The following is a 9,994-nucleotide window of genomic DNA, read 5'->3' on the forward strand; positions in this document are numbered from 1 at the left end:
GCTCTTTTGTCAGGTCTGTTTGCTTGGAATACTTTTTTATATCCCTTTACTTTCAGTCTATGTAAATCTTTTGTTTTGAGGTGTGTTTCTTGTAGAAAGCAAATATGTGGGTCCTGTTTTCTTATCCATTCTGTTACCCTATGTCTTTTAATTGGAGCATTTAATCCATTTACATTTAAGGTTATTCTCAACATGTATTTATTCATTTCCCTTTGTAGCTCTGTTCCTCTACTCTTTATATACATTATATATATATATATATATATTTTTTTTCTCTTTCTTTTTCTTAGACTATTCCCTTTAGCATCTCTTGCAATGCTGGTTTGGTGGAGATGTATTCTTTTAGTCTTCCTTTGTCTGAGAAACTCCTTATTTCCCCCTCTATTTTGAGTGAGAGCCTTGCCGGGTCGAATATTCTTGGTTGTAGGCCTTTGTTTTTCATTGCTTGAAATATTTTTGACCATTCCCTTGTGGCTTGTAGTGTTTCTGTTGAGAAATCGGTCGACAGCCTTATTGGAGCTCCCTTGTAAGTTATTTGCTGTTTTTCTCTTGCTGATTTTAGGATTCTCTGTCTTGGAATGTTGCCATTTTAACTATGATGTGCCTTGGAGTGGGTTTTGGGGGGTTCCTCTTTATTGGAACTCTCTGTGCTTTCTGGACTTGCATAACTCTTTCTCTCATCAGGTTGGGAAATTTTTCTGTCACTATTTTTCCTATCAGTTTATCTATTCCTTGTTCTTCTGATTCCTCTTTGATTCCAATTACTCTTATATTGCTCTTCCTTATGCTATCCTGCAACTCCCTTATCTCTTCTTCATACTTTTTAAATCTTTTTTTCATTTTGCAGTATCGTCTGAGAATTTTTTCCTACATTGTCCTCTATCTCACTAATACGATCCTCTGCTTCGTTTAGTCTGCTTTTGACTGATTCTACTGTGTTGTTCAGTTCAGAGATTGCATTCTTCATTTCTTCCTGGTTCTTGTTGATAGTTTCTATGTCTTTTTTATGCTGGTGTAGTTCTCTGCAAGTTCCCTGTAATTTTCTTGCAGCTGTTGGTAACTTCCTTGGAGGTTGTCGTAGTTGTTTTTGAGGTTGTCGAGTATATTGAGCTTCTTCACCATCATTGTTTTGAATTCCATGTCTGACATTTGGACTATGTCTATTCCATCTACCTCAAAATAAAACTACCATGCCTCCTTCTTGATTAGAGCACCTCAAGTGGTGAACCTCTTTAGTTTGATAACCCAGCTTGCTTGAACAGACTCACATATTAAAATGGTAAAAGAAAGAGAGAAAGAGAGAGATAGAGAGAGAGAGAGAGAGAGAGAGAGAGAAACAAATAAAAAGAGAGAGTGAGAGAGAGAGAGAGAAAGGAAGAAAGAAAGAAAGAAAGAAAGAAAAGAAGGAAAGAAGGAAGGAAGGAAGGAAGGAAGAACAGAATGGTAAGATATTGAGTATAGTACAACCTAGTAAGATTCTAAGAAGGGAACCATCGGGAAAGGTTGCCACTAATAAGTATGACTTAGGCTGGTCTTTATAAGTTTAGAACAGTCAGAGAAGCGTATTCTAAGCAATGGAAATTGCATAAAGGCTTGGAAGAAGAAACACATAAGACGTGGTGTCTCCTGAGGACGAGGAAGCCTCCCCAGGGAGTGGTGATTTTTGAGGGAGGTATGGAGAGCTCTGGAACAAGGAAGGGGCCTTTCAATTTGATTTCAGAAGTGCTAGAGAGTCACTGTGTGTCCTCGAACAGCTAGAGCAATGTAACAAACCTAGTACTGTGTGACATTAGGACTACAGCAGTTTTCAGGAAAAGCTTACTGGAGAAGATGTGTCGGGGACAGAGGTCACCTGAAGATGAAAGTGCAGACTTGGGAGCGGACAAGAAGAGAAGCAACAGAGCTTGGTTCAAGATTGGAGTCAGGGAGCAGAGAGAGGGAACACTCAAAGCTCACTCTAGGGTTTCTAGCTTGGGTAGTGTTGTAGGTTGAATTGTGTCCCTTTCAAATTCACATGCCTAAGTCCTAATGTGCAGAACTTCAGAACATGACCTTAATTTGGAGACGGTCTCTACAGAAGTGATCAAGTTAAAATGACGTTATTAGGGTGGCCTCGATTCATTATGATTGCTGCCCTGGACACAGGGAGAAACCATGCGAAGACAAAGTTGGGGGTCAGGTGTACCACAGATTTCCAGCAAAACAGGACGCTCTCACAAGAAACCAACCTGCCAACACCTTGATCTTAGACTTCTCTGGCCTCTATAACTATGAGAGAATGAATTTCAGCTGCTTTTTACTTATTACTTTTTTAAACAAAAGAAATGTAGTTTCTCACATTTCTGGAGGCTTGCTTAAGATAAAAGTATCATCACGGTTGATTTCTTCAGAGGTGTCTTTCTTAAGCGTATAGATGACCATCTCCCTGTGTCTGTACATGTCTGTTCTCTGTCCATCTCTGTGTCTAAATTTCCTCTTTTTAAATCCACGCCCACTTTGATTTTATTTTAATTTGATTACCTCTTTAAGTATCTCCAAATACAGTCACATTCTGAGGTACTAGAGGTTAGAACTTCAACATATGAATGGGGGGAGCATTCAGCCCATACAGGGAAAGAAGAAAACACAAAAGGGGAGGCAGATGAAAAGAAGGAAAAAAGGGTGAAGGGTATGTATCAGTTTTGAATGGCTTCCTCTGCAGGTCATAGTAATTCACAGAGTATTGAACCAGGGCTTTGCTTTTATCACTGACATTAAGTTCGATGGGGGTGGTGTGCCAACACTGGCTCAGCTGGGAAAAAAAGGTCGTCAAAGACCAGGCTCTTGCACTATTTCTACTCTGCCATCTTTGCGTTTTTCATCTGAATGCTGGTTGTGTCGCGGGGACAAGATTGCTGTTGCAAACCCAGAGATTCTGTCTGCCTTCAAGACAGGAAGATGGGGAAATAGGCTCTACCGATGATCTCCCTTCTCTGTCCTTTTCATGGAGAAGCCAGGTCTGTCCCGGAAGCCCCCTAACACATTTCCATTTATGTTTCCTTGGCCATAATTGGGTCACGTGGCCAGCCCTGGCCACCAGAAACTCTGGCTTCCCATATCCTTTGGTAAGAGGCAGCAAGGAAGAAGGGGGTCAAGATACCTCATGAATTAGTCAATCAAGTTCAGGTTAGGGAGGGAGAGAGGAGTGAGCAAAAAGAATAGTAGGGAGCTGGGGGAAGAGAAGAAGAGGAAACTTGTCTGCAATCATTTTTAATTACTTTATGAAAAAGGTGAAGTTTTCAAATGGTAGCCCTTTCCAGGGTAATCCCCTCGTCTAATCATTAGTTATTGTAATAGCCAAAGTATAGTTCAATAGCTAAACAACCTCTCATCTCTTGGCAAAAACATATGCATTTCTGCTGCTTTGAAAAGAGTAAAAAATAAAAGAATTGTGTTTGGAAATAACAATACTTCAGAGACAGGCCTTAAACGCTTTCTTTGTCCCTTAAGAAAAGCCCTGCAGAGATATGGCCAAACCAATGTAAGAATCAGCATTCAAAAGAGGAAGGGAGCCCACCCATGAGGGCCCTCAGGGTAAATTTCATGAAAAATCTGGAAGGGATACCTACATGCAGGTACTACTGGCAGGCTCAGGTTTCAACTTAATAGCAAGTAAGGGAGTTCAATAAGTTACTTGGGAATAAACATGGAGATTCAAGGAATCCCTGAAAACATATACATAATAATTTTGGAGTTGAGGGAAACTCTGATTAAAATAAAAATGTTTTAGTCCTGGCATTCAGAGTAAGATATACAAGAGGTCAAGAGGCCAAGGAGAGCCCTAACCAGTGTGGCTCAGCTGGTTGGGCATCATCCATTAAAGTGAGAAGTCACTGGTTCAATTCCTGCTCAGGGCACATGCCTGGATTGCAGGCCAGGTCCCCATTGGGGCACCTGTGACAGAGGCACCCGATCGATGTTTCTCTCTCACGCCAATGTTTCTCTCCTCTTTCACAGAGGGCCAAGCACTGAGTGAGGTTGCATAGGACAGGTCACAGAGGGAAGGTCACCAGGGCAGGTCACAGAGGGCAGGTCATGGGGGAGTTCAAAGAGGCACGGCTGTGAGTGAGGATATAGGGCCAAGTAATGGAGGGTAGGTCACCAGGGCCAGTCACAGAAGTCATGTCACTGAGGGAGGTAATGGGGAGCAGGCCACAAATACCACATGAAGGAAGCCAGAGCTTAGAGCAGGACACACAGGCCTGGTCACAGTGGACAGTCACTGAGTACAGGTCACAGATGGATGCTCCCAGGGGGCAGGTCGCAGACAGCGGTCATAGCATGTTACTGAGGGAGGTCATAGAATGCAGGTCAAGGAGGGCAGGTCCCAGGAGGCTAGTCAAAGCATGAAGCTTTCAGAGAGCACGTCACAGACAGCAGGTCCCTAGGGCAGGTCACTGGAGCCCAGGTCACAGAGGGTACAATAGACCGGGCATGTCACAGATGGCAGGTAAGAGAGGGCCACACACACGGAAGGCAGGTGACTGAGGCAGGTCACACAGAGCTGCTCACTGATGGCAGGAATGAAGGAAGTTCACTCGGGCCGCTCACTGAGCAGGGTCACAGAGGGCAAGTCACAGACAGTAGGTGACAGAAGGCAGGTAACACAGAGAAGGTCAGAGAGGGCAGGTCACAAAGGCATTTCACCCAGGGTAGGTAAGATAGGCCAGGTCCTCGAAGTCATGTCACTGAAGGCGGTAAGAGGGGGCAGGTCCCAAAGCCCAGGTGAAGGAAGCCAGGTCTTAGGGCAAGTCATAGAGGCTAGGTCGCAGAGGGCAGATCACAGAGGTCACGTCACAGAGGGCAGGATACTTAAGGCAAGTTACTGAAGGCTGGTCACACAGGGCTGGGCACACAGGGCTGGGCACTGATGGCAGGATGAGGGAAGTTCACCAGGGCAGGTCTCTGAAGGAGGTTACAGAAGTCACAGAGGCTCAGGCACTAAGTGAGGTCCCATAGGGTGGGTCACCGAAGGCAGGTCACTGAAGGCCGGTCACAGAGGCAGGTCATAGAAGGCATGTCACCGAAGGACGTAATATGGGGCAGATCCCAAATCCCAGGCGAAGGAAGCAAGGCCTCAGGGCAGATCACCGTGGTCGGGTCACGGATGGCCGAACTGAGGACAGGACACACAGATCACATCACTGAGGGTAGGTCACAGAGGGCTGGTCCTGATGGAAGTACTGAGTGAAGGTCACTAGAGCAAGTCACTGAGCGAGGTCATAGAGTGCGAGTGACAGGGCGGTGGCTCACAAAAGACAGATGACAGAGGGCAGGTCATGAAGGAGGTCACAGATGTGAGGGAGAGCATACAGGGCAAGACACTGAGGGAGGCCAAAGAGAGCATGTTACTGAGGCAGTCACAGAGGGCAGGTCACTGAAGGCAGGTGAGTGAGGGCTGGTTACTGATGGCTGGTCATACAGGGCCGGGTACTGATGGCAGGACTGACGGAAGGTCACTGGGGCAGCTCACCGAGAGAGGTCACAGAAGTGAAGTCACAGAGGGCCAAGAACTGAGTGGGGGAGGTCGCATAGGACAGGTCACAGAGGGAAGGTCACCAAGGCAGGTCACAATGGGCAGGTCATGATGGAGGTCAAAGAGGGCAGGGTAGTGAGTGAGGACCTAGGGCCAAGTCTCCGAGGGTAGGTCACCAGGGCAAGTCATAGAAGTCATGTCACTGAGGGAGGTAATGGGGAGCAGGCCACAAATACCACATGAAGGAAGCCAGAGCTTAGAGCAGGACACACAGGCCTGGTCACAGTGGACAGTCACTGAGTCCAGGTCACAGATGGATGCTCCCAGGGGGCAGGTCACAGACTGCGGTCATAGCATGTTACTGAGGGAGGTCATAGAATGCAGGTCAAGGAGGGGAGATCCAGGAGGCTAGTCAAAGAATGAAGGTTTCAGAGAGCATGTCACACACAGCAGGTTCCTAGGGCAGGTCACTGGAGTCCAGGTCACAGAGGGCACAATATAGCTCATGACAGGTTTTCAGGATGGAAGGTATACACTTTGGAAGATGATGCTGCAGAACTACCAAGAATGGATTGGAGAAGAGAGAAATCAGGTAAGAATTGAATAGTATGATCTAGGAATGATGAGGTCCTGAACAGGGGAGCAGCAGTAGGAATTTAAAGAAAGAAATTAAAGTCCAATTGCAGTGACATCTTCTCAAGCAGCAGTGAGAGCAGCTGCTCCTTTAGTTTCGCTCTGCCGCCCAAGGATGACAACAAGAAGAAAGATGTGAGAAAGCTAAAAAGACAAAAGATCCAGTGAACAACCTGGGGACAAGGCCAAAAAGAAGAAGTGGCCCAAAGACAAATTTCAGGCCAAGCTCCATAACCAAGTCTTGTTTGACAAAGCAACATGTGAAAAACTGTTAGGCACTTCCTAAGTACAAGCTTATAACCCCAGCTGCTGTCTATGAGAGACTGAAGATGTGCAGTTCCTTGGCCAGGGCCGCCACCCTTCAGGGGATCCTCAGTAAAGGCCTCATCCAACTAGTTTCAAAGCACAGAGCTCAAGTAATTTACACCAGCTGTCCCAGCTGTTGGTGAAGATGAGTGGACAACAGGTCCCATCAGCTATACATTTTGAAAAATAAAAATGTATTAAATCAGTAAAATAAAAAGAGTACAGCTGAAGAGGTAAAAAAGGCAGGGCCTAGCAATAATAACTGGATGGGAAGGATAAGGGGCTCTGGATGAGTCAAACATGATACTAAAGTTCCTACTCCAAGGGCTGACACGTAGGAGCAAACTTTAGAAGAAATCTTCCTTAGTACGTCATCAAATCTTCACACCAATCAATAATTGGTTCCCAGGGAACATTAGAGCAATCCACTGTGTCCTTGGAAACACTCGTAAGACAGCTATTTCATATATGTAATTCTAAAGTGTTAAAAGAATATGGATTTTAAAACTCTTTTACTGCTTTACCTAAGCCACCTCAATTAGTTTAGAAGAGTGACATATGACAGATACTTGAGCAAGATTAATAAAAGGGGCATCCTATCCAAAAAAGAAGGGGTATATCCAGGATTCGACCACCTCCGAAATAGGTGTGTATCCATACGAAGCAGAGGATAATGTCACGAGGACAATCTGCTCGTGTGAGAATGAGACAGTACGTGACTCTCAATTCCTAAGCTTTTTGCTCTCCTGAAGTTTTTTCATACTGTCATGCATCCAGGCCTTCTCCTGTGATTGTAAGTTTGCATGTAAAGCAATTTTCAGTCCCTATAGTTATTCCAGCAACAAGTGCGCCATACGACACTCACATAATATATTTGAAAATAAAAAAGGTATTCAATTATTACAATTACTGCTTCCTGTTTTACATAAACCAGTGCAACAGCACACGTGGAAGCCATTGGAACCTGATCATAGACTTTTTAGGATCCACAATCTGGTCATTGCTAATCTCCTGAGAACTGATTGCTGAATACAAAATGACGATCAAAGCATCACTTTAAATCACAATGTGTCTATTTCTAGGTAATATTCCCATTTTACCATCTCTTGTTTAATAATATCACAGCCCTTGAAATAAACCCTGCTAATAAAAATAAATATAGCACTTAACATTAAACTGAGAACAGCAAGTCCAAATGGAAAATAGGTAAGAATCTAAAATGTGTAATTAAAATATTGTTCTCATAAGTTATGAAACGGTTTAACTTCTGCTTCAGAATAGCCATTATGTTTTATAAGAATGTACTGTTACCAAATACAACAGACCTTAAAGAACTGCTCATCGAAATTTTTCAGTTTCTTCCAGTCTTTGGCTCTGAACAGTTCTAGCGTGTTGAAAAAGCTTTTGTTGCTTGTTGAACAAAATCTACATGTATAGAAGAAAAAAAGCTGAGATAAAATGTGGTTAGTTTAACAGCTAGCAAAACATAATTCTGTATTCCCGGCAAAAGGATCATTTTTTAAGTCAGCATTTTTAACAGTTTCTGTGTTAACTTTTATAACAAAGTTCAAGCATTTGTGCTCCCCAGTAAAATACAAAAAATATAATAATAGTATACATCAGTCCTTGAGAAGAAAATTTCCAATCCTACACCATACATAGTTATTAAATACAATAATTCCAGGTAGTTTCAAAATCCACATATGGCCCTTACAATCAATGCTTTAGCAAAAAGTAAGTGAAAACCATGCAACAATCTTACTTAGTAATTAGGCGAGAACAATTATTTCCTAACAATATTCAAAGCACGTAATAATTATTGGTCATTCAGCATCCACACAGGTGACTTTTCCAATAATGCAGGCCTTTGAGTTCTTTGACCTAATCTTTGAAACAATTTTGTCTCCTTCCCTAGTTTAACTGTTTACTGACATGTTTGTACCCTAGATTCTGTCGTCCCCAACAACTGTGACATCTATATGATACGAAGGAGAGCAGCCTTATATAGAAACTGTGTGTCAGATCTTCTGTAGAAAAATTTTCAACGACCTTATTATATATAGGACCTCATTTATCCTCAGAACAAACCTATGATGTAGGTACTCTTATTACACTCCTTCATAGATGAGGGACACTGAGACGCAGAGATACATAATCTGCCCGTGGCTCCACAGTTAGCAATTAGTCAATCAGAAATGGATCTCTAACATTATGGCTCCACAGCCCAGGGTCTTGACCACTCCATACAATATGCTTTCTCTCTATGTCTCCCAACATTTGTCCTCTACCTCCCTATGTTTGTTGCTCACTCCCTTTCATACTACAGCTCAGTACTTATCAATACCTAAGACCGATTGAATCAATCACTTTTCACTGCCCCCTGTTGCGTCACATGTCTTTACTTTCCTCCTTCCCAGCTAAATTCCATGGTCAATCATAATACCTACACCCCTGCTGTATATTCCTTGTCCCCTTCTCATTCTGTCCATGTGCATGTACAAATCCCACCGTGAAAAATCCAACCCGCCAGCTGCTCTGCCACAGCATTGCATGCTAGTCTCCCAATGGACTCATAATCACTATAACACTAACCTAAGTTAGGCCCATAATGATGCTTGGCAATGATATTTCCCAAGTCCATTCACTGGCCCCCTCCCAGGAAATATTTCCTATTCTTGTCCTCTGCCCCCCAAAAGCAACACTGCCCTGGCTGGTGTGGCTCAGTGGATTGAGCGCTGGCCTGAGAACCAAAGGGTCACTGGTTCAATTCCCGGTCAGAACACATGCCTGGGTTGTGGGCCAGGCCCCCATTTCGGTGTGTGTGAGAGGCAACCACTCATCGATGTTTCTCTCCCTCTCTTTCTCCCTCCTTTCCCCTCTCTCTAAAAACAAATAAATAAAGTTTTTTTAAAAACCTGCCTTAAAAAAAAAAAAGGTGAGTCCATGTGAAAAACATTTATTTTGAACCAAAACAATATTAAATTTAAAATAAACAAATACTATTTGATTCTAACCTGACATTGAAGGCTCTGTGTGCGCAGGATTTTCACATAGTTTAAGCAACAGAACATAATGCGCACCGCTTCCATACGTAGTTATTTTGGAGAACTCAGCTGTAGGTTTTTAAAAAGAAAATCAAAGTACCTTACTCAGGATAGTCACACATTTAATATTTGCTGGATTTAGGGAACATTAATACTTACTCAGTCTTTCATAGGCGCTCAATAAATGGCAGTTGTTTTATTAATGGTTAACATTTTTAATGGACTTTATATATTAAAGAAGCATGTGGTTCTGACGCTGAAGAGTGTATTTCCCAATGACCCATTAAACAAAGACAGCAATAGACTGGGATAGACACTTTTATCTTTAGTTTGAGTATCTGAGGAATATTTAAAGAAATTGCACACACCTGTGATAATCATAAAGAGTTCTTCATGTTCAATAAGGTGATTAATCCCTCTGTTGCTTATTAGCAGCTTCTTCTTTTTTTTTTTTTTTTTTTTTTTCTGTGCTTGTCTTCCCAGATTAGGGTAACAT

This window comes from Furipterus horrens, unplaced genomic scaffold, assembly GCF_987537825.1.
Source record: "Furipterus horrens unplaced genomic scaffold, mFurHor1.1.pri manual_scaffold_31, whole genome shotgun sequence".
NCBI classification, from domain to species: domain Eukaryota; kingdom Metazoa; phylum Chordata; class Mammalia; order Chiroptera; family Furipteridae; genus Furipterus; species Furipterus horrens.